Raw genomic sequence first — 26,273 nt, 5'->3', positions numbered from 1 at the left:
ATTCATGACATTCAATAACACTTCATGAAATTGATACTAAAACTATGTGTTGTACTAGTAGACTATATTGTAAATCTCGTCTGTGTATATATATATATATATATATATATATATATATATATATATATATATATATATATTGCATCTAGACTGTGACTATAAATTAAGACTTTATAATAGTATTAAGTTTTTTGACTTGTTCCATATTCTAGCTGTAAAGCAATGAATGAATACCATGGAATGTTAATAAATATAATACAATACAACAATCTAAACGAGTGAGTTCAGCATAGCAAGCAAGGAATACAGAAATGTATTATTGATGGTTATGACAATGATTATGGTAATATGACAATGATGATCACGACTACGGTTATGACTACCACCAACACCATTACATTTACATCAACAAATATGTAAGGGCATGTATTCATATTATATCAGTGGGTATTAATAGTGACATTCCTTCGGGACATACATGTTTTGTTTTGTCAAAAACAAAGATTCACGAATATCCCATGAGGCAGACTTACACCGTGTTATATCCTGTTTGCTTTCACAGTCAGAGTTTTACAGAGTCCGTATTTCCGCACATGGACACAGGACAAAAGGGAATTATATCTGTTCTACTTTTGTGGCAGCCACACAAAAAGTACGACGATGCTCGTTTAGCAAATGAGGAAACAGAAAATACGACATCCATGGTTACGTTGCTGTTCCTCTATTTGTGTAGAAAGTTAAAAAAATGAAATCAGTGTATCTGTCCTCATTGTTTAATCTCAATCTGTCGGCATATTACAAATACAAGAATGAAAAGTAATTGCTCTGTTTTCAAAGTAAATTGTTTTTTTATTTTTTGTTTAAAAAACGCAACAATAAACTTTATTCAACGTAAAGTTTAAGGTCACCAGGGCGTTGATAAAAACTTTGTTCGAACCATTTTTATGGGATTGTGTCAAGTATTTTCTTTAATCCTAAACACTTCAATGTTAATTATTAATTACGATTTATACAAACTTCCAACGTGTTCAACGTTCAGCGATTATTTTTTTTATAAGAGTATTATTGCTGCGTATCCTACATAGATGTTGGAACATCCCAAGTTTTATGGGTACATAGGCCTATTCACTACATCAACAGCGAGAATTTTATTTGTCGTTTAGGCCTATTTTACTATATACTGAACCGTGTATGAATCCAACAAATTAGTTATCTTTTTGTTGCTTTCGTTATGATGGAACTGACACGTACTACGACATATTATTATTATTATTATTATTATTATTATTATTATTATTATTAATTATTGTTAGTATTAATTATTAGTATTATAATTAATTGTATTTTTAATTAATAAGTTTATTATTGTCATTATTGAGTGTAATTAGTTACCACTGCCACCGGGTATATACCCACTACAGTGTGAATACATACATACATACATACATACATACATACATACATACATACATACATATAAAAGTGAAATATTCAGATATAGGCCTATGTGTTTAGTAGCCTTACAGGTACTGAAACAATGTTTTCGTAAATCTAGTATACCGTAAATACGTATTACTGAAAATAGTGTATTACAGATTTTGAAAATATTCGCATGGAAAATTAATGTTTGTAAGGAAATGAATTAACAAAGCAACTACTGTTACATCATAAGCAAAAGATATATGCCTGTGTGTTGTAAAAGTGTCAGCTCTATAGCTTCTGCAGGTTTCGAGAAAATAATTTAATATTTGATGATAGGAAGTTGCTAACCAATATCACTTTAAAAGCATAATGCGATAAGAGTTTTGTTATGGAATATAAGTTACACTTAAAACATATACACTATCTAGGTAACTTTGTTTTGTACTATAATATTATTTTGATTACTTTTATAAGGCTAAAGATACCACCAATATCAATTCCAACTTATCATGTCATACTCAATCTCTTTGTTTGGGATATAACTTTCTTTATGAATGATGTGTTTCATTCAATTAGTACAGTATAGTTGTAAGTACTATGAAATTTATGTAAATAATCCTTCTTAACTCTTTATTATATTATTAACGTTTAAAATGCAACTGCAATATTAAGAATTCGGTGTAAATACTTTTGTTTTACAGACAATATAGATAATATCAAACAGAAAGAAGCCATATAAAAATAATGACATAAAATTTCACGTTTCGTCTGAAGTTTGTGCATCACTGTTTTCTTAATCCAACAGGCTGCTCATTCCTCCTTCCATGCGTAGCGCTTGATGTCCGCGCACGACGTCAAGATCGGAAAAATGCGCTTGCTTTGACATCACTGCTGTAGTCTAAGAGCAACTAACCTTATCTCAGTACGCCCTGGGACAGAATATGGTGTCTAGTGATCATATCGACATCACTGTTCTTATATGTTTATGTCGGGCCTTAAAACTTTTCTTTTCTTTCGAAATCCATACTAAGATTTTTTTTTTTTCGTCTCGATGGGATTTTGTTCCGTAAAGCTCTGACATAGGCCTAATATGAAGTATGGTCACCGGTTGGTCATCCACAACTAACTGAAATGGTAATATTTATTTTGTTCTTATTTTATATATGTGCATTGTTATGTAATTGTTGGTTTTACGCATCATAGGGCAGACAGAATATGTTCTTGCTTTCCATTTCCTGGTTAAGCTGTCTACTGCAAACGGTTCCTGAGGTAACAGGGCGCCGCTGAATCCCTCCACGGCACACATGCTGTAGGCGTTTAGAGTGTGGAGCAAAAATCGACAGAGGACTGCGTTTACGGGTCACTGGTGGAACATGATACGATATAAATGTATATATGCAGACGTTGGGAATTATCATACGTACTGCGTGTTAACAAAACGTGCAACAGATGTCCCCCGCACGCTGCTACGATTTTTATGTGTGTATGAATTGAAACTGTGCCGATGTGGGGCACGAGCCGTGCAGCCGTGTGCCGAGTATCAGCTCGCTTCGCGAGTTAACATAATTTATAATGCCCGCCATCATCAGCAGGCTTCTCTCCCAAGGGAACTCTTGTGGTCAAGTAATCAAATTGTGAATACTTTTTGTATTTCTGTTTCAACTTTAAATTGCTGAAATATTAACACCGGTCATATCACATGATCTCTCAACTTTCTTGTTCTTTTTGGAATTAATGTCCATTGTATCAACGTAAATTGCAGCAGAATATCAGGAAAATTGCATAAATGGAATTGTGATTGAAAAAGAAGAATAAATGTGGTCATGAGTTTTTGATGAATTGAAATTGAGGAGTTGTATGTAATACGGGCCCATACCGTCATGGGCCCTTTTTAGGGAGATTGCATTTTCTGGATGTCTGTAGTTACATTGTTAGGCCTGCAAAGTTTCATTGCGATATCTCGATTTATGAATGTGTGACAGTCATTTTGAAATCAGTTTTTGTAGGAGAGACAAACCATTACGAGTATGAACTGCAGTTGTGTTGTTCCTTATGTTATATGAAGATGTTTGAGATAGCTGTTAATGATGGAACTAAGAAACGCAAGGGAAAAACATTTAATTATATTTCAATAAATTTTATGTTAATGTAATATACAGTACTCACCAGTATATTACAGTACAATAATTGTCTAATGTTGACTGTGCAGAACATTCGGATGATTATTAATCTGATATGGGGCTTTCCTTGAGAATTATTTGATGAAAATGAATTTTTATGTGTTTTTATGTGAATATTTGAAAATACGTATTTATATAAAAGAAATTCAAAATATTTGTTTTTATCTCAACTAAAATTTAAAATATATTCTGAGGTAACCTTATCCGAAACTTAAAACACACCTACGAGTTTCTATTACAGTGTAAATAAATTATTTATTTACCTAAGAATCCCAGCCCTACTGTCTTCGTACAGTTGACTAAACAACAACACAGTATTTCTTCTGGCGTGTCCATTATGAGGAACATGTGCCTCATCTGTTACTCCTCTTAGCTGCCCTACCTCATTATCTCCTGACTTAGTCGCCTAATGAGTGATGCTGTATTAGGGTCACTTATGAGGTTCAAATTCGTCTTCGGACAATTGATTAAAAAACATTATGTCTCTACTTGCGCGTCCACTATGAGGAGCATCTATCTGTATCTAATTTAGTCCCCTTGAAGGGAGGGGCACGAATGGGGACTGCCCTCGCACGTAGGCCGCCTAGATGGATCCATATACTACCTGAAATGGAGTAATGTTCATGCTCTAAAGCCACTGGCTCTACGAATTCCCCTGAGTGCCGCCCCCGAACTCTCAAACAGTCTCAGAATGCCTTTACCTTTCCTCATAGACATCATCACGGTCCATTACTCCAGGTCTCACGAGCACTTTGAGCCTAAGGGGAGAGCCCACGGTACATAGCACTATCACCAGCAACTAATGACCACATATCACTGAGTCCAAGTTAAGTGGTGGCTCGCAGACAACTCAACATCATCGGAGCAAGCTGAAATATGAGAAAGAAACGGAGATGATGATGATGAAAGAGGGGAAGTGTGATTATGATGGCGAAATGAGTTCGAGGTCCAACGCAGATATTTATCCAGAAATTCTACTTCAATTGGTTAGGAAAAACCTCGGAAAAATTTCAACCAGGTAACTTGTCCCAGTCAGAATTTGAACCTGGACTTGTTTGTTTCACAGTCAGACATGCTCACCGTTACTCCACAGCGGTGGACTATGAGTGTATACATACATTCTCGACAATATTAATCTGAAATACCAGCATAAGGGATAATCTACTCGTATTTGTCGGTGATAGAACTGGTGTGTCTAAAATATAATATATATCCTTTCCACAAGAACTTGATAAGTGTCTCTACTATTGTGTTTGTTCGTGTACAGAAGGCATCAAAAAATTGTGTTTCGTGAAGCAGCGCCTTAACTCTGACGTAAGTTCCACGTGTCAACATCCCTCTGTGCGCTGAACTCCCTCCTCTGCTGTCAGCAGAGGCTAGTGATTTGAAGTTCATAACAAATAATTTTGAACAGCTGAACAAACTGCCGACTTCAAGAACGTGATCAGAACATAGTTGACATGTATGACACGCTGAAATCTTTTTCTATGATGATAAATGTTTGGAAAGTGCAATTGAAAGAAAATGTGTTGCATCATTTTTTTGTCTGAAGTGAAGTTACTTTCAAATGTTTCTGATTCAAAAATAGATAAATACTGCGACATCCTAGAAACATTACTTTCAGAATTTAGAGATAGAAGGTTTTGTGATTTTATATAAATGGAAAATGATTTCTCTCTTTTTGCAAATCCTTTTAACACATCCATTCTGAAGGTACCACCAAACTTACAATTGGACGGAGTTACGCAATAAGAGACCAACCGCCAAAAATCTGTTTTCGAGATACTGACCATTGAAATAAATCTGGTTTTTATTAAACATTTTATGCAAGAAGTATTGTAACATTCATACTGTTACAAAAATAGCACAAATAATAATAAAAAGTCCTAATCGATTTTTTATAACAGACCAGCAGTTGACTTAATATTGCAAAACTAAATAAATAATTAAATAAATAAATAAATAAATAAATAAATAAATAAATAAATAAATAAATAAATAAATAAATAAATAAATTTTATGCAAAAAAACGAATTTTACTTATAAATAGCAGCAAAATGCAGATGTCGCGTTCTTTATTGTTTCTGAGTTACATAATCCAGCCAACAACAGATTTGTGCAAATGTCTCAATTTTGTCTTAATTAAGCATATTAAAACCAAAAAGGAGGACACGTTTAACAATCTTCGTGCACATTTGGCAGTGGCTACTTATGAGGCAACCCCTAATTTTGAGATCTTACAGAATGGAAGTATTGTAATCAAAAAATAAAAGAATGCAGGTGAAAATAATATAATCCTAAAAAGATATTAATTCCTTGTTTCTCTTGTTATTTCTTTGTTATGAACACCGGAAATAGTGATGATAACCGCCTCTGGTATCTAGCTTACTGCGACCGATGCCCCCCACCATCTGTCTTCGCTTTGTGTGTAGCGGGTAGTATTTATATTGCGTCATGAACTTGTGACGTCTTGCGATGCTTGGTGTACAGTGTCAAGCGGTAGCTTTTTCCACCATGCCAATATGTGTTCACGTGGTCTTGATGAATTTGTAGATCCAGTAGGTGAAACTACGTTTCAAGCTGTGTAAGCATCAGGACAGTCAGAATATCGTCGAGATATACCAGCTAATCCAAGGAAGTGTTCTGGGAAGAATGTTATGTTTACTCCTACAAATATAATTGCAGGTCAAAAAAGGATGTATTTAAATTTCGGTCGGTTAATAATATAGTAATTGCTCCAGCAAGTACTGTGGCTTAACAGACAGCGATTAATTTAAAATACAACCAGTTTTCTCACGCGCGGTGCCGCTGTAAAGAGTACAGACTTCTCGACAATATTTTTATTGTAAGTCTGATTTACCGCCTTGAGGTAAAATTCTTAGCCGGTGATATGGCTGGTATGCCTAAAATAAAATTTATATAATTATTTTGCTATAGAAATTTGGTATGTGGTCATTGTATTATTTTGATTACATACTGTATCAAGCAGTGGTATTTTTGTCATGGTGCCCACACTGCCACAGATTTATGCAGATTGTGATTATTTGTAATGTTAAAGAAGATAATGATAATATGTAGTAGTAGTAGTGGTAGTGGTAGTGGTAGTGGTAGTGGTAGTGGTAGTGGTAGTGGTAGTGGTAGTGGTAGTGGTAGTGGTAGTGGTAGTGGTAGTGGTAGTGGTAGTGGTAGTGGTAGTGGTAGTGGTAGTGGTAGTGGTAGTGGTAGTGGTAGTGGTAGTGGTAGTGGTAGTGGTTGTGGTTGTGGTTGTGGTAGTGGTTGTGGTTGTGGTTGTGGTAGTGGTAGTGGTAGTGGTTGTGGTTGTGGTGGTGATGGTAGTACTGGTAGTTATTGGTGGTGGGTGATGGTAGTGGTAGTGGTAGTAGTATGTAATATTGGTAACAATAGCAGCAGAAGCAACTCACATGAGCACACTTAAATGCCATCGACCTGAGCCGGGATCGAACCCGCAACCTCGGGCAAAGAAGGCCAGCACTATACCGACTGCGCCACCCAAGCCGAACCCATGTCCTGAAGGCCACATCTTTGTACTTATTTACAATCTTGAGTGGCGTGATGTTAAGATTTCCAGCGTACGAGACACTGAGTAGTAATATGGAACTGAATTCTATGTTCTGACCGTCTGTGCCGCAAGGAAATACTCTGGTAGGCCTACTCATTCCTGATAGAGCTGAGTGAACTCTAGGACTGATGCACGAACCAGAAGAATTAGATCAGTGAAAAAATTCATGTCGAGCTCGAAAATCGAACCCGGATCTTCTGACTTGTAGTGTAACGTCTTCGCCGCGATGCTCCTTCCGAAGAATAGTCTTCTTTTTACATTAAAATTTGAGCCGAGATTTTTTTTGAATAGTGGTACTCATTGACTGTTTGTACATCCCCAGATAACTAACCTCTTAACCTCTCGAAAGTTTTAAGTAATCCTGTAAAAGTGTTCAAACTCTTCCCAACAATCCTAGAATCTGATTTCTCCTTCCTGATAACAACACCAGAGACCGCTGTATTCCCACAGGCCTGGGGAGCTACTTGTAACTTACATGTTCGCGCGATGAAGGAAACGTGGACAAGATAAGGGAGCTGAGGATTTTTGTAGACAGTTCTTTGTTCAAGAAAAATATTCTTTTTCCCTTAAATCTACGACATTGGAGCCCTGGCTTATATTCCTTCCAATTTCGGCCGGATTTTAGTAAGCAAATCTCGGTTCCCGTGAAAAATTACGGATCATAAGAACTTTTCTAAAATTTAGTATACCCAATCTGCTGACCAAGAAGCATTCACAACTATCTCAGATCTCCACAGACCATTACCAGTCATGATCTTCATATTTTATCTTTGTAAGAAGCAACTCAAATTTCTCACAAGTTTCTTTAAGGTGTACTGAATGACCAACAGGTAACGAAGCCATTGTGCAAAAACACTGATCACTGTCTTTAGACTCTTATGGAGGAATCGATAGAAGTCTCCATTCATCCACTTCATACTGAATATTAAACTTTTGTATCACACCAGGAATATCACTGCAGTATACTAGAACATCCTCTTGTGGAAAGTTGGGAGTAATTTCCTCTTCTCTAAGAAAAAATGTTTGAGGTGTCAGCAAATTCATTTCTTTTAATCTGATGGGGTGTGGGAATAAAGAGGAGAGGATAACAGAAGGAATATATGGCGTAATGTGAAGATGCGTTTAATTGATATCGAGAGGAAAGATATTGAACTCCAATGTTCCGAAAAGTCCTCACTACACTTACAATCAGATGTCATGCTTAACTGGGGGAGGTGTGACTACATTGTCCACTGTGCGGAGAAAAGGACATATGGACACATATTTTATTACAGTGTGTCGAATTGAAACATATTCGGAAAAAAATATCTACCACCCTCGATGCTAAGTCAGAATAGGAGTTCCTTTGCATGTCTTGACCTCATGGGGAATAGAGAATGGGAACAAAAGACTGGATTGTTCCTCTTGAAGGCGATACAGATAAGAACTTCAGCTCTTGAAGTTTGTGATGAGAACTGACGAAGGAATACTCAATTATACACTTTTATACCTGTTTAGGCTAGGATATTATTATATAATGTGTTTTGTTTGCACCATTTTTATTTTAATCGGTGTGTTCTTTTGGGGAGTGCTTGAATCTAACTATAGGTGAGGGGGGCGAAACCTACAAAGTAGGACTTGTTTTATGTAAAAAGCACGTACGGTCAGAGGACCCGTGCATTGGATTATGGAGAAAATTATGATAATATAACATCTGTATATATATAATATTACTGAATAAATCCATCTACATATTATTGGAGCCTAATATTTCAGTTTTTTTTTGATAATCCTAAATCTCTTATCAAATCGTTGAGTTCGAACTGCTAAACTCTTCAGGACTTTCTCTTTCTACATCACACAGCCTTCTAGATTATGTTTCTGACGCTCATGAACAGATTAGTACAACACATTAGAACCCTGGGTTATGGATGCAGCAAAATCATCAATATACTTAGGCCTACTTACTTATCACTTTGAAAGAATACGGAGGTTCATTGCAGCTCTCATATAAGCCCGCCATCGGTCCCTATCCTGAAAAAGATTAATCCATTCTCTACAGTCATATCCCAGGTCCCTCTAATCCATTTTAATATTATACTTCCATCTACGTCTCGGCCTCCCCAAAGTTCTTTTCCCCTCCGGCCTCCCGACTAACACTCTGTGTGCATTTCTTGATTTGCCCATACGTGCTACGTGCCCTGCCCATCTCAAACGTCTGGATTTAATATTCCTAATTATGTCAGTTGAAGAATAAAATGCATACAATTCTGCGTTGTGTAACTTTCTCCATTCTCCTGTAACTTCATCCCTCTTAGCCCCAAATATTTTCCTTAGCACCTTAATGTCAAACACCCTTACCCTCTGTTCCTCTCTAAGTTTCACAAGCATAAAGAACAACTGGTAATGTAACTGTTTTATAAATTATAACTTTTGGTTTTTTTATAGCAGACTGGACCATAGCTTCTCAACCGAATAATAAGATGCATTTCCCATATTTATTCTGTGTTTAATTTGCTCCCGAGTGTCATTTATACTTGTTACTGTTGCTCCAAGATATTTGAATTTTTCCACCTCTTCGAAAGATAAATTTTCAATTTTTATATTTCCATTTCATACAATATTCTGGTCACGAGACATAATCATATTCTTAGTTCGGGATTTACTTCCAAACCTATCTCAAAACACCAGTATATTAATACTATAAAACATGAAATGTAGTTTTGTGTAAATCATGCGTGATGTGCTCTTTTTTGCTATTTCTGGTTTCAGCACACAAAAATACATGAAGGAGAGGTATTTTTTTTTTTTTTAATTTTTCATCGCAGGCCTGTGTTGTTACACCACAGAGGAACGTATAGTTTCCAGTTACAGGATAACTATCACTATAATTATGAGCATAATGCTGTAATACTTGTATCATTTATCCCGTTTCGTCCCCATCCTTATGAGAAGTGCGAACGAACATTGGACATATACAAGTAACAGAAATATGATCAAGTGATGACACATTTAGTATTGTGCAGTCAGAATTGAGGCGCTCAGAATAATAACGACAATTCCCAACCGTAGTTCATTTTTAGAAAAATGAAATTTTATGTTTGTTTTTAAAGCTCTGGGAATTTTTAACAGTAAGACTCAATTTTTCAGGTTTTTTAAAATATGGTGCTTTGCAAATTCTTGAGCCTTTGTCATTAGTACTTCGTATGTTTTCCTGGTATTTAATTAAACAGGGTAGGCTTATATGAAAATTAAAAAAATGGATAATGATTAGTTTTATTTATTAGTATGTCCTTGTAATCTATATAATATCTCATAATCATCAGTGAGAAAAACCACCCCGTTCCTCTGATCTTAATGCGTGTGACGTTTCATATGGGGACGCTCAAAAATGAAGTGTACAGCAATAATCCACACATTGAGGAAGTGAAAGAGAACATGAACAGAGATATTGCCACTATGGCAATTGAAGAATTTGAACGTATATAGGTCAACTTCATTGTTAATGTGTGACTGCTATAGGAGGTCATTGCCAACATAATCTATGACAAAGGTTAGGTATAAATTCTAAAAAATACATTAAACATGATTATAAACTATTATAGTTGGTAGCTATCTTAATTTCTCGAATACATAGCGCATTTTTTTCTGAAATGTACAAGTAAAAAGTACTGGTGCGCAAATAAATTTGGCAACACTGCCCGACTTTCCTCCCGCGCAACTCCTAAGGTCATAGCGCATGCCTTTGTCTTTCCTCTTGGGTATTTCAAATATTAGCACTGTTAAATGGCTTTTGGATTAATATTATATGTGTCAAGTTCAAATGTAGTAAGTGTATATTTTGAATAGATTCGTGATACATGGACTTACATCACTCTCTCTTGTTGAAAAGAGCTTAAAAATATAGCATATCCGATCTGCTGGACGAATGTAGACGAATGCTCGGTCAACGACAATGATGGTGATTATGAAAACAGTACAGAATGAAGTTAATAGTGACAGCAGGTACGGTATTTATTATATAACAAACTACGTAGTATAGTCACTATATAAAAATAAAAAAAATATATTATGATGAGTTTTCTTTACTTGTAGGCCTATGTCCTGCTTTGAATTGAAACATTTAAGTTAATTCACTGCTGCGAATAAAGCCATTGTTTAGGTTGCTAAGGACGGTGAAATAAAGACCAGTTCAGGTATAGAATATGGTAGGGTAGCGATCAAACATCCATAACGACACAGCATCATGCTACTTGTGTTTATTACGGTAATTGGAATATCATTATAGCACACATATCCGTCCTATAACACGTCGAGTCACATCCCTTATTCACGGCGGTCGACTCACAAATGCATAACGCATAAGGCGTAACATCGCTGTGTGTGCGATAATCATATCATTCTGCCATCCCCGTAGTGATGCGACCACATATTCGTGCTACAGATGCAAGGCACGGTGATCGACTCACAACTGAATATACGTTGCTATGTTTGTGAGAACTAGGCCTACACATCATACTGCCATCTAGTGATGCGACCACATACTACAGGTGTCATACGACATAATATGAAATATCAGTATGCCACCGCTTAAACTTAAATAATAGTTGCTACTACGTATGCCCCAAACTTCATAGAATATTTTTAGTAATATTTGTTAGCATAGAGATCTTAATAATTTGCCTTAAGATGCAACCTCTGTGTTGTTTCGAAATGTTGGAAAAAATAAACTCCATCACACAGAGTAATCCCCAAAAGTCTGCGTCTAAGCATTCAGTTTTGTTATTGTTGTTATTATTATTTCAATTAAGTGTATTATTATTACGTTAAGACTTAAGTTTTAGCATTCTCGGCTACAAATGTAGAAGACTTCGTAACAGAACTAGACCTATTTTGTTGGGACTTTCTGTTTGTTTTATGTTATCAGTAATAATAACGGCAGACCCCAACCGACCTCGAATTTTGAGAAAGATGTATGACTGCGTACTGCTGCCATTTACCTTTCATGCGGTGAAGTATCATATTAAGAATTGGGATATGTCAAAATTCATATTCCACATTGAAAATTAATCCTTAGTGGGAAAGAAAGCTTTCTTTATGAATAAATGGCATATCCCAACTGCGTGCGCTTTTGTTTGCGTCCACTATAAGTTCATGACATTGTAGTCAACATGATGGCGTCCACTAGCTCTTATACAGGACATTCATATTGTTCCTCTTTGGATTTACTTAATAAAAATTAAAGTTTTCGATTGAGTCATTTTGTACACGCCTATGGAGGGATTTCTGAGGAGTGTGTTCAAGTCAGTCTCCAATTTCTCCCAGTTCTTCCTCAGTAAGAGTCGCGTCTGTGACTGAAGTGCTAGACCGCTCGTCTTCTATCCATGTGGCACAAGTTCAATCCCCGTCTAGATCGTGATTAAATTTGTGGTCGACAAAGCAAACTTTGCCTCGACGTTTCAGAACTGCATACAATTCCCAATTTCAGGGCATATAGTAAGGCCTTGAAGGTCACCTGCATTGGTGGGTCCATTGCTTCTGGCTACTTTCTCCAAACAACTGGGCATAAGACCAATCATCTTTTCTCTGTGTACGTACATTATCTCTCTTTTCGTGTTCACAATTAGACCTACATAAATTTGACGTAGATCCAGGAACATTTAAGTTAATCTCATCAAAATGGAAATGGAAAAGGGAACCTGTCTAGTGCATCTCGGGAATATCTTGATAACGGATCTGATAATGGTAGCCATTAATCTCTGTTTGTAGGTACCGGTGGTCTAATGGTAACCACGCCGTTGGATCTAAGGTTCGCGATTTCAAACCCGGACGATAAATTTGTTAGCATGATATCCATCGGGAGCGAAATAAAGACGTTGATCTCATGTGGCAGATTTATGGCACGTAAAAGAACTTTTTTCTTTATAGTGGACTCCTGGAAAAAAAATTGTCAGCCATTTGTTTATTACGTTCCATTTCGCCCTGAATAATTTCGTTATATTCATGTGAATTAATTATTATTTTTTTTAACTTAATACTTGTATACTAGAATGTATTTTCCTGTTTGTGATTATGTATTGTCTCTTTTTTATTATATTTATTTTTTATTATTACTGATTCTGTATATGTATTCAACCTCTCTTTTCTATTTTATCATTATTATTATTATTATTATTATTATTATTATTATTATTATTATTATTTTAAGTTAATATTTTTATACCGGTATGTATTTTTCTGTATGTGATTTGATCCTCGTTGAGTGGAAGAGAAGGCCTGATGGCCTTAACTCTAACAGGGAAAATAAAACTATTATTATTATTGTTATTAATATTATTATTATTATTAGTTCAAAGCGTTATTTAATAATATAACAATGCTGTTTAATCACTGTTTGGATCAAATGGTTGTCCGGACGTAAAATTCCAAACATGTTTTGAAGGATTTTTGTTCATTATTAATTTTATATGAACTATAAGCGCATTAAGGCACTTCCATAAAAATTTTATGAAGATCATACGGACGTTAGTCTCCCTGTTTGAGCTTCCTTCGACAAAAACAAGATTGATTCCAAGAAAAGTATTGTCGGCAGCTAATGAAATATACAACACTGCTTCAGAAGAGATAAAAATTGAAGACATATAAACCCATGAAGTCTAAAGTAGTAGCTTATCAGGACATTCGATTTTGCAAGATTACCATAAAAAAGCTTGTATTTTTTCTCATCTTCGATTCTATATATTACACGATTTTAGAGACGATCTGAGAGAAAGAAGAGAGACCATAACGGTGATATATAGCAAAGGATATCAATATTTGTATCGATATTTCGTAAGAGGCTATATCTTTGTGATTCGTTTTTCTCTGCAATATTTTTGAAAATGTTTCGTGGGCCGTGACAATGTCATCTCTGTATTACAGCCCGCATTGAAGCACTAGAGCAGCTAATACAAAGACCATTGTAGATCGAAGCGGTTCCTTTTCCAACTTAATCTGGGTGATGATATTCCAGGTCGGGTATTATATGGCAGACATATATATGTGGCACTTTGAGAGGATATATGCGAGTGCTCACAGCGTTACAGGGGTGTTCAGACTTGTGTGCTTCTAAATATTCTCGCAAAAGACAACTATATGGAAATGTCAACCACTTTTTAACCTGATAGAAACTTGCTTAATTTCTTCTGCATATCAGCCTGAAAGATTGTTGCAAAACACTTTCAAGAAACCTTCCGGAATACAGATTGAAATCTTCCTTAAAAAGTATGGGAACGAGAAAATACTATGAAAGAAAAAAATGACTTAAAATAGCTGCTAATACAAACTGTAAGGCACAAAATTTAGTGCTTAAACTTTCTATTAGCGAAGTCATACCTTACGCTATAGTAACCTAGAAATAGATTGATGTAAATTTTAATGCACAATTTAACGAAATCGGTGTTTGCTACGAACTGTGTTCTGTGCTCTCCTGTATGATATAGAGTTTTAGAAGATCGAAGATAGAATGTTACATACAGAATGTCAGACATGTGCATCATGTTATTCATATTATACACCTGTAAACAAACAAATACTATCATATAAACAAATTGTCTAAACGGATTAGTTACAGAGTTCCTCACAATGGAAGATGACGAGAATTCTAATTGAGGACAAACTGATATTAGTTTTATTTATGGGGAGACAGGATTGAATTCATGTATTGGTGCCCCTATGTACGCTGCACATTATATCAAACATTTTGATGTGAAATTTCCACGTCGGTGGATTGAGAGAACTGGATCTGTTCCGTGGCCAGCTATATCACCCGATCTCACACTTTATGATTTTGGGTTATTCGACGACCTGAAAGGTCTGCTGTTTGCTAGAAGACATCCTACCTGAGACCACTTGTGGCAATCAATTGTGGAGAAAAGTGCTGGAATTCGTAAGTCTACTCTCGTCTTCAGAAATCAAAGAGTTCGTGGCTAAGACGCTTATGCTTTGAATGTAATGGTTGAAATAATACAACAGTATGTGGAAATACATATTTACGTGGATAGGAATCTTTCACTGATGCCTTCTTTCTGTCATGCCTCTGTAATTAAGCTGTATAGACAATTAGGTCATACGATATTTTTGTTTGTTTTAAAATGTATTATACGATGCACATGTTTAAGGTACACAATAATGGGACATCTATTTTGTCTACGAGTCTAGATTGGTAAGGATCACGGAAAGTCCAGTGAAGCGCGTATATTCCACGAGTCTAACAAAAATTGTATTCAAACTTATGTTTTTAAATCTGTTTTCTGAAGTTGTTTTTCCTTTTCATTTCGTATGGACAACCAATCATTTTCTATTTACTTATCTTTTACAATAATGATGGACAGATTACATCACTGCATAGGACTGAAACTATGGACATACTTCATGGACGTGGAACCGATTCTCAGTCGAAACTGACTTTCGAAATAAGTACCCCGAAGTTTAAATAGAACATTTACTGATAGACAAAAATAAAAGGTGATATAAAATAATTTAAAATTAAAACAAACATGTGGGCGAGATCAGGACAGATATAGAGGCAATGAAAAATTGCGAAATTGGAACAGAGTAGTGTCTGAATTTTGAAGTGTAGTACAAGAAGAAGAAATATTGATTTCCTTTATTTTGAGTTTTATGTACAAGGTGCAATCAAAATATTTCCGAACTGCATTTGTATTTATTATAGCGTTAAACATGCATATGCATGTCACTGAAGATCATTTCATCCGTATCTGTTGAGTCAGTCTATCAAACAGCGTCAGATTGTCTTTAAGAACTGAGCTTCTTCATGTGATTTTGTGCAAACATGTCAAGGGCATATTGCGGTTTCTCTTGGAATTTCTCCATATAGGCCTACGCCTTATGGCTATTCTTCATCACTGCTTTTCATGTGATGGATTTAGTATAGACTCCAGACATTTCCCTAGTTATAGGTAACTGCTCAGTTTCCTATGTCCTGTATGTTGCCTTCATTCAGAGAAGTTCGGAAACTTATTGTTTGTCCCCTTGTTTATCCAGTTTTCCTATAATTTTAATTTTCATCCAGGGATTTGAGAGCATATTATGATTTTAATCTTATCGAAATTAATTTCAACTGGCAGTACTTTCCGTTCCCCTTTCCTATTCAAGATATTGTTTTCTCTGCCACATTCGAGAATAAGAAGTATTTAATTTTTAATATTTGAGTGATATTTCCTCGTTGTTCTTTGTTTTGCTTTCTACATTATAGACATAATTCTCTATTAGAGAAAGATGACAATTGACGAAGTAATCAAATATATAAACTCTCAGCAATATTTAAATGCCTACTACGATTTCGAATCTGTTTAAATATTTGTCATGAACAGGCTTAGGATCCGAGAAAACTAAAGAATGAAGTGAAGTGCAACAGAGTATAGATAGAATGAGGTGGCACAGTGAGTTTTTTTACCTGTGCGTTAGAGTACAGTCCGGTTTGTGTCATCCGTCTCTCCCTAATAAACGAACTCTGTAGTCAAGTTGTGCGTACATTGGTTGCTACAGAGTCCCGGATCCTAAGCCTGGTCATGAACTTACAGGATAATATATTCATGTTTGCATACGGATATGGCAGTGGTTGCATTGCATTTCAGAATAAAACTACAATACTTCACTATTTGAATACAGTAGAATTTCCTGAGGTTATTGCCACATATTTTAATATATATGTTACAACAATTTCGTTTTCGCTTCAATGCAGAATTCAGATAGCAGAACCAAAGATTTTCAGCCTATAAAATTGTCGGGAAAGGCAGTCGTATGCAGTAGTCGGTATAAACTAATAGAAATACCACTGTTTTCTTAATGCGCTGATAGGCTGTTTGTTGATTTTCGTGAAGTGACTACTTCCTACTCTTATTGAAAGTCTATTGGATTCTTTTATCTTTTCCGAATTTACTCGTCGCTTTAATGTATATTTTATTTGAGGGTAAGAGTTGCTTTAATTTATACGAGGCGCTTCCAGATAGTAAGTTTCCCTATTTAAAAGAACACACTTTCAGGAAAACATTTATTGGCAAAAGGTACAGCAATGTTTCAGCTATTTTTCAACATAGCCACCATCAGAATTGAGACACTTGTCGTATCGTGGGATCAACTTTTGTATCCCTCTATCGCAGAACTCTGCCGCCCGTGAATGGAACCAGCGTGTGACAGACGTCTTCAGCTCTTCGTCGTTGCCAAAACGCTCACCTGAGGACAGGAATTTCTTGAGGTGCAAGAAAACGTGAAAATCGCTGGGAACAAGATCAGGACTGTAGGGTGGATGATCAAACAACTCCCAGCCAAATTCCGCCAAAACAGCTGCTGTGCGCAGAGCCGTATGTGGACGAGCATTGTCATGGAGGAGCACAACACCTGTAGTAAGCATTCCACGCCTCTTGTTTTGAATGGCACGTCGCAATTTTCGCAGTGTTTCACAGTAGCGGTCAGCGTTCACTGTTTCACGTCTTGGAAGGAAGTCAATGAGCAGAATGCCCTTCCTGTCCCAGAACGCCGTGCACATCACTTTCCGTACCGACAGCGTCTGTTTGAATTTCGTCCTGACCGGAGATCCACTATGCCGCCAATACATTGACTGCTGCTTGGTTTCCGGGGTAAAGTGCGAAATCCAAGTCTCATCGCCAATGACGATCCTGTCGAGGAACTCGTCGCCGTCATCGTGATACCGTTGCAGAAATGTCAGTGCTTCTCCTAAACGTTGGATTTTGTGTTCCGGTGTCAGGTTTTTCGGCACCCGCCTGGCACACACTTTTTTGAACAGCAGGTGCTTAGTGACAATCTCATGCAACAAGGATCGCGATATCTGCGGAAAATGGCTGCTCAGCTCCGTAAACGTGAAGCGACGGTTCTCCATGATGCACTGCCGCACCAGCTCAACACGATCATCATTGATAAGGGACGGTCGCCCACTGCGCTCTTCATCACGGACACTTTGACGACCTTCGGAAAACTGCCTACATCAGCGACGCACCATCTGCTTACTCATGATGTTCGGCCCATAGACCTGACAGAGCTGCCGATGAATTTCAATTGGCGCAATGCTTTGTGCATTAAAGAACTTTATCACCGACCGAACCTCGCAGGCGGCGGGAGAAGGAATAAGAGCTTCCATTTCGGACCACTCCTGCCACGCTACTGGCACCAGGCGGGACCTGTCCGGCTGGCTTATGATTGATACGTCATAGATCTGTTACGCATGCGCAATTGACACGGCTAATTACGTTTACTTTCAAGGGGAAAAAATCGGGAAACTTACTTTCAGGGTGCGCCTGGTAGTTTAAAGAATGCAATCTCTTCATTTACTAAGTTATCTTCAGCTTCAGTTTCAACCGTATTTCGATGGAATGCTTTGTAGTACAAAGTTCATATTCCTCAAAGAACTGACTCACAAAAAATATGTTAGCATTATATGCTACTCTCACTAGGTATTTGTAATTTTATTGCTATTGTGCAGCAAGGTCTGTAACACTGCCAGTCGTTGCATGACTGTTTCGTATTACATTCCTGTTATCCATTTCATTAATAGTAGAATAACTTTTATACATTCGCTCTGAAACAGAAAAGACTAAAACTAACTCACAAGGAAAGCTCACCAAGCGATAATGGATTTTCACAACGATTTTTCCCCCATACGGTCCATTTTAAAAAAAATTCTGCATTCGGAAAGGGCCTAGTTTTCGAGATATGAATTTGTTCAAAAACCTCAATCCAGAACTATAACAGCTAATGCGAACAGTCCTATGTGCTAGATATATCAGGCAATAAATCTCATCTAACTGCATACCGTACTGTTGAAATCTCCTTAAATAACATAAGTTATGAAAATTATACATCAAATACACAATATTCATGAAATTGACTATGAAGAAATGATAAGGAAATGTAAGCATAGGCCTATCTGAAATTACTCACTGCACTGATCACAGTAAAAGTCATTGTAAAAGTTCTCAAACACAGTGGAATTTTGCACCACGAACATTTCAGAAAAATAAGTTTCTCCTGACATAGTTTTCTCATAATTGATGCCTTATCACTATCACTTGTGAGATTGAGACCTGTCTTCAGACAGCTGACTGAACAACAACGACAGTCAGCTTTAGAGCAGTTCTATCACGTGAAAACAGAATTCTGCAGGAATTAGGAATTTATCAGGTTGTTGTCAAAGTACCCGGCTTTATACCATATTTAAACATATTTATATGTCTAGGAGATGAAAACTGATTATGTGTTAACATCATCACATTATCTATCTAATGCGCAGTTGCGAGCGTCCTTAAATAAACCATAATTTTAAAAAATTTTCCCTCTTAAGCTATATAATATTCCTGCCAAGTAACAAAACACTATCTGAGAACTTCCAAATGAAATTTTTGCAAGGCCTAAAGCGATAAACGTCAAGAGGTTGAACAATTGGAGTTATGTGCTTTGGAGTGTCAACACTTCCACCTTTTTACCTTCTGGAGTTATTCTTTAGCCTGTCTACCTCGATAATGGTCCACAAGTCTACAAAAAGAATGCTATGATCACTGGCAGATGGAAAGTATACTTCTTGGAAGCACTTAAAGAGGTGAGTTTTCATAATGTTTCTTTGATTTTGAGGACAATGCATAAACATTAGGGGCTTTACACATTTTCTTCTTTACGATGGCAATGGAGATACGAATATAAGTGTCAAGCGATTATGTTGAAGAATCATATCTCGAAGTGTAGGCCTTCTTCGGATGTAGAAATTTATAGCGACATTTCTTTTTTCAAATGGAATTTATGGGGATAAATCGTTATAAAAATCCATTATCACTTGGTGAGCCTTCCTTGTCAGTGTTTTTTGTGATCGTTTTGTACGAGGTGGACCTTAATTTGTGCTTCTTTTATCATTATTATATTATTACTTAATATTCAGGCGTTGGTGTTAAATTTTTATTACTAGCTTCTCAAAATTCTATAGGATTGGTACATTTTTACCTGGTTATTTAACAACTCTGTATCAACTACTAGGTTTTATGTAGCGTCGATGGGATTGATGATAGCGATGTTGTATTTGGTTGGGTGAGGCCGAGGATTCGTCATAGATTATCTGACATTCGCCTTACGGTTGGGAGAAACCTCGAGAAAACTGAACCATGTAATTAGCCCAAGCGGGAATCGAACCCACGCCTGACCACAACTCCAGATCAACAGGAAAACACGCTACCGCTCGAGCTATGCCGGTGGCTGTTTGGTAGAGCCCGATCGCAAACTCGTAGCACCTGCGCGAAAAACGAATTGGCATCCATTTACGTGGATTCGTCCAAAAGTCTTGCTGGATGAGGGTGTTTGACAGTACGCTCTATGAGTAAGGAGTCGCCCGCACACACGGAACTCGCCACTCCGAACCTCAGAAAGAAGCTCGCGCATGTTGGTGCCACGAGTTTGCGATCGGGCTCTACACGAGATGATATAATGCTGTAGTTTACACTGTTACCTTCTACATCAGTGGTAAAATGGTTGTAAATGAACCTACTCCAACGTCTTCTTTACTCAGGTATCCGATTTGCTGGTATTTCATCTTGTATCTCTCTTATATTAAATGTGGAAGCTATAATTTCGTGCCCAACGGCTAACCCTTTCATTTTTGGTAGATGTTACGTTTTAGGACAGAATTTCTTCCAAAAATAATTTCTCATTTAATTCTTAGTCCAGTATTTCTTTGTAGTTATAATTCCTATATTTTACATATAAGCTAACTAGAGTAACTTTCGTAGAACGAAACTGTAGTTTCAAACCTATCATTACACAAGAAGGTTACAGCTCTCAAAAAGTCTTAATCCAAATTATAATATAACAAAATAAGATCACCAATGCCATGGCGTAGCTCAAAGAGTAGCGAGCGGATTAAAGAATTGAGACTGCGCCTAAATTCCGGTTGGAATCGCGCTATGTTTGTTCCCAGATTTTCACAAACTGTAAGCCGAATATCAAGTATTCCCATGCTTCGAAATTTGTCAGCGAGGTAATTACCTAAAAATTATCACAGTAAACAAGTTGCAAGTTAATGAGAATTTCAAAGACATGTTGGGTCCAATAAGTATAATATAAATATCAAATATATATGGGTTTATTACCGTCAAATTACTTATCAATAATTATGCTTTAAACCATTAGGATATTATATGAAATGGTACATAAAATCTGACAAACATTTTCGCTATGAATATGGCATCCTCAGGCCACAACGAAACGATAACACATGATGAACACCTAAAATTATCTGGTTTAAGACAATCGTTAAAATGTGTTAAAAATGATATGATAGGCAGTTCAAACATATGCCTTTATGTACCATTTCATGTAATACCATAATGGTTTAAAGCATGATTGTTGATAAGTAATTTGACGGTAATAAACCCTATATTTGATTAGTTAATGAGAGATTATTTAAGTTCTAAAACTGCATATAGGACAATGAATAATGCAAAATTGATTAATAATCAGTTTCTCCGAGACATAGTTTCCTCAGAACATATTATGGAAGAAAGTACATTTAAGAAATCTGTTTCTTTTTAATCTTTAAGACAGATTTTAAGTTAATCGTGATTTTGTGCTCATCGTATGCAAGGAAAATTTTAAAATATCTTAAGCATAGATTTTGAGCTAATCGTTGTTTTGTGTTCATAATATGCAAGAAGAAAATGTAAATAGTCCTCAGCTTTAAAATTTGAACTTATCATATGCAAAAAAAGAACTTAAAAATTATCTCCAGAATCGATTCCGAGGTAATAGCCATTTTATGTTTATTATATGGAAGAAACAAAATTTAGAAAATCCTTGGAGTAAACATTCAGTTGATCCCCATTTTGTGTTAATTATATGGAAGAAAGAAGATCTAAAGGTTTTTTCAGAATAATTTTGAGTTAACCACCATTTTGTGTTTATCATGTAGAAGGCAGACATTTTTAAATATCATCAATATTATTTCGAGTTAATTTACCATTTTGTGTTTATAATAAGCAAGAAGGTAATTTAAAAAAATGTCACACTAGAAGAAATTGATCGCCGTTTTGAGTTCACGATTTAGTGAAGAACTGTTTTCAGAACATGAGATGAATGATAGTATGAGGAAAAAGTATATAATATATAAGATTTGCTGATGATATGGCGTTGTTAGCAGAAGAGGAGATGACACTAAGGCATATGCTACTGGAGCTAAATGACAGCTGTGAGCAGTATGGAAAGAAGATAAATGCAAATAAGACGAAGACCATGGTCATAAGAAGAAAAATAAAGAAGGTAAACTTGACAATTCCAAATGAAGCAGTAGTGCAAGTGACAGCTTCAAATACTTGAGGCGTACTATAAGCAGTAACATGGGCTGCAGCCAGGAAGTCAAAAGGAGGATTGCAATGGCGAAGGAAGCTTTTAATAGAGAAAAAATCCATCTTCTGCGGACCTCTTAAGAAAGAACTAAGGAAGAAACTAGTTAAGTAGACTATATGGGACAGAAACATGGACATTGCGACGAATGAAGAGAAGCGAATAGAAGCATTTCAAATATGAATATGGAAAAGAATGGAACGTGTGAAGTGGACAGACATAATAAGAAATGAAGGTGTGTTGGAAGGAGTCTGTGAAGAAATAATAATGCTGAAACTGATCACGAAGAGAAAGGGAATTGGTTGGGTCACTGGCTGAGAAGAAACTGCCTTCTGAAGGATGCACTGGAAGGAATGGTGAACGAGAGAAGAGTTGGAGGCAAAATATATCAGATATGATGTAAGATAATATATGAATCATATGCGGAGACAAAGAGGAATGCAGAGAATGGGAAAGATTGGAGAAACCTAGATTTGTAGTGAAATACATACTCTTGGGCAGAAGAGTATGAATGAATAAACTAACCTTTTGTGTTGATATATTCATTTACCAAGTATTTTCTTCAATATCCCCTTAAGAGCCAGGACCGATTGCTGACCTCAAGTTAACATACTTCTGCCCAACCCGTACAAGGGTAATGTGTGGCCACCACGATAATCCCTCCATACGTTAAAACTGGTTGTCGTAAGAGGATTTCGCTATTTATCGCAGCTCCTCAAATTCATTGCGATGGTGAGTGGGCACTGTCCTATACACTGGCCCGAAATTTCATGCTAAAATTTCTTCACATGGAGAAATAAATCAGCGCCTATTACATAGCGCGAGTCCAATTATGATACCTGAGACCACAAGCTACGGCACGGGACGAGAAAGTAAAAGTTTCGGCTATTCTAAATGAAAATCTAACTCACATCGGTTTATACCATTATCTATTCGCTTATATCGACTCTTGATGAATTAGCTGCAACTGACGATAAACAAGAAACTTGGGGACAAGGCGTTCTTTAATTAATATAAGAAGAAAAGCTGAACGTCAACATACATAACCTAGATGCGACGTCCATTTGTGAAGCAGTGGTCTGCATTTCGGACACAAAACTGCGGGCCCAGGTTAATATACTGGTTGGGACAAGTTACTTGGTTGAGTTTTTTTCGGGGTTTTCTCTCAACCCATTAAGAGCAAGTGTTGGGTACCTTTCTGCGCTGGACCCTGGATTCATTTCGGTGATATTATCACCTCCACTTTACTCAGACGCTAGATAATCATCGAAGTTGACAAAGCGTCGTAAAATAAACCAATTAAAAATATGGATGCGTTCTACTCTTCAAATCCTATGAATTGGTTTGAATTATTGTATACTCATAACTATTGCATTTATTCTTGGAAAACATCCATCTTGAGATTTTTATCCAAATAATATTACACAGGAACCATAGAAATCACATGATGTGGGACCATCACTGCGCCAGACTTTCACCTGAGAAAATACTTTATTTTTATTTTTTTTAATTGGGGACTTTAATTGAAGTGAATTTATTTATGGCTGACAGAGTAACTATCTCATGCCCCCATGTTTTATGTTGCTACCAGTGCACTTCATTAGAACCAGGTACCCAGCTTCGAAGCCGTTAGCCCTGTGAAGTTAAGAGTGTATTTATTTTCCCCTATTATCATATTATAGGATTATCTAAGAAATTAAGAATTTTATTGTGATAGTAGAAGAGAAAGAGTGGCGGAAGGGAAGAGGTCCGTGGCCCATTTCTTTTAGGGCTCATCCCAACATTTGTCTTATTACTCAAGAGAAACCACGGAAAAACCTTGAGCAGGATGAGATGTAGTACTGGCAACCCAATTGGCCTCATTGGGATATGTGTATATTCAGGAGGAAGGTTGGCTTTTAATCATAATTTAAAATAAAAATACATAAAAAATAAATCCGTTTAAAATATTTACAAGTCCACACCTGTGGAGTAACGGTCAGCGCGTCTGGCCGCGAAACCAGGTGGCCCGGGTTCGATTCCCGGTCGGGGCAAGTTACCTGGTTGAGGTTTTTTCCGGGTTTTTCCTTCAACCCAATATGAGCAAATGCTGGGTAACTTTCGGTGTTGGACCCCGGATTCATTTCACCGGCATTATCACCTTCATCTCATTCAGACGCTAAATAACCAGAGATGTTGATAAAGCGTCGTAAAATAACGTACTAAAATAAAAAAAAAATATATTTACAATCTGCCGAGTCATGTTGTTGGTTAGTGTTCAATTTGATTTGCGTCTTGTACGTTGCCATTCCAAGCTAGAGGGTGAAGTACGCTCTTAGGTCTTTTGTCTTTATCTAAATTAGGGTTGTAGTTACCCAGAGAAGAAATTAATGGATTGCTGCTGCTGTACGACTTGGTGTACGTGCAGAAGGCTTGATTATAAATGTATTCTAGAATTGTCCAAGTTTTGAGTTCTTTATGAATCAGCCTAACGGGTGTTACTCTGGGAAGTCCTGTAATGAATCTTAAAAGTTTGTTTTGGAAAACCTGTAATTTTTTAAGAACTGTAATAGGTGCATGCCCCCAAGTAGGACAAGAATACAGTATTACTGATCTAATTAATGTTTTATACAAAATCAAGGCTGTGTGAGTGTTTAAATGCCTGTTTTTATTTAAAATTGGGTAAAACTCCAACATTATAGAATTGGCAAGACTGAGTTTCTGTTGTACGTGTTCTGAAAATGTGAGCCGTCTGTCTAGTGTTACTCAGAGATACTTAACTGAAGTTTTCCACTCGATTTGTGATCCATTGATAGCTAATTTTGTGATTTATTCCCGGTCTATTAAATTTATTTCTCCTGCTAAATAAGATAGCTTGTAATTTCGATATATTTAATTTAATTCTCTATCTGCGTATCATATTGACGGATAAACATTCATGTCCGAAGCAGCTTTGGAACCCGTGGTCGTGATTTTCAAGCAACGGATAAAATGCATTCAAACCATTGCGTATATCAAAGAGAATTTATGAGGTTAAAATTCTGTAGTTTGTCTTAGGTATCGGAGATGATAAAGTATAAAGTAGAAGAAAGTAATATAGATAGGAATTTGTGGCACAGACATGCGGGTTGGGCACCACTGATAAGCTAGAGCAGGAACATCCATATATCGGCTGGCTGGAGCTATTGGAAAACGTGTAGCTTGTACCATGTAATGTGGCTGTGTGCGAGGGAGTTCGCGCTACGATTTATAGCAACGTCCACATGATTAGTGTTCATAGGTAGGGAACTATGTCAAGTCTTAACTTCCGTGCACCGCACCGGTGAGATGTGCATTAGCTGCTTATGTTGTGACAGATTTAGATGTTCTTGAAATATCACAATTACAATACCTCACACATTTCGTCATAGTGGAATATCAATAATTCAGAAACCTGATTAAATACTAAAACAAGTGGAATATTTGTGTTGTCTGGAACACTAGAACACACTTTCCTCCAGTATGTAATTTCCCTTAACCCATTAGTGCTCAGAAGTATTTTCGTTTTAATTTTCTACATTTTTTCACATATAGCCTACCTGACATTGCATCGTTCATGAAATGGGAGAAGTACTAAGAAAATTATATAGACTTCAGATGATGCTAGAGATAATTTTTGAAAGGAAACACGGAACATGTTTAATCCTATCACTACATCACCACCATGACCTGGACCAGTACTGAGTAACTTAGTATGT

Source organism: Periplaneta americana, chromosome 8 (assembly GCF_040183065.1).
Source record: "Periplaneta americana isolate PAMFEO1 chromosome 8, P.americana_PAMFEO1_priV1, whole genome shotgun sequence".
Classification (NCBI taxonomy): domain Eukaryota; kingdom Metazoa; phylum Arthropoda; class Insecta; order Blattodea; family Blattidae; genus Periplaneta; species Periplaneta americana.
The sequence above is the reverse complement of the archived record's forward strand: the minus strand, read 5'-3'. Positions refer to the sequence as shown.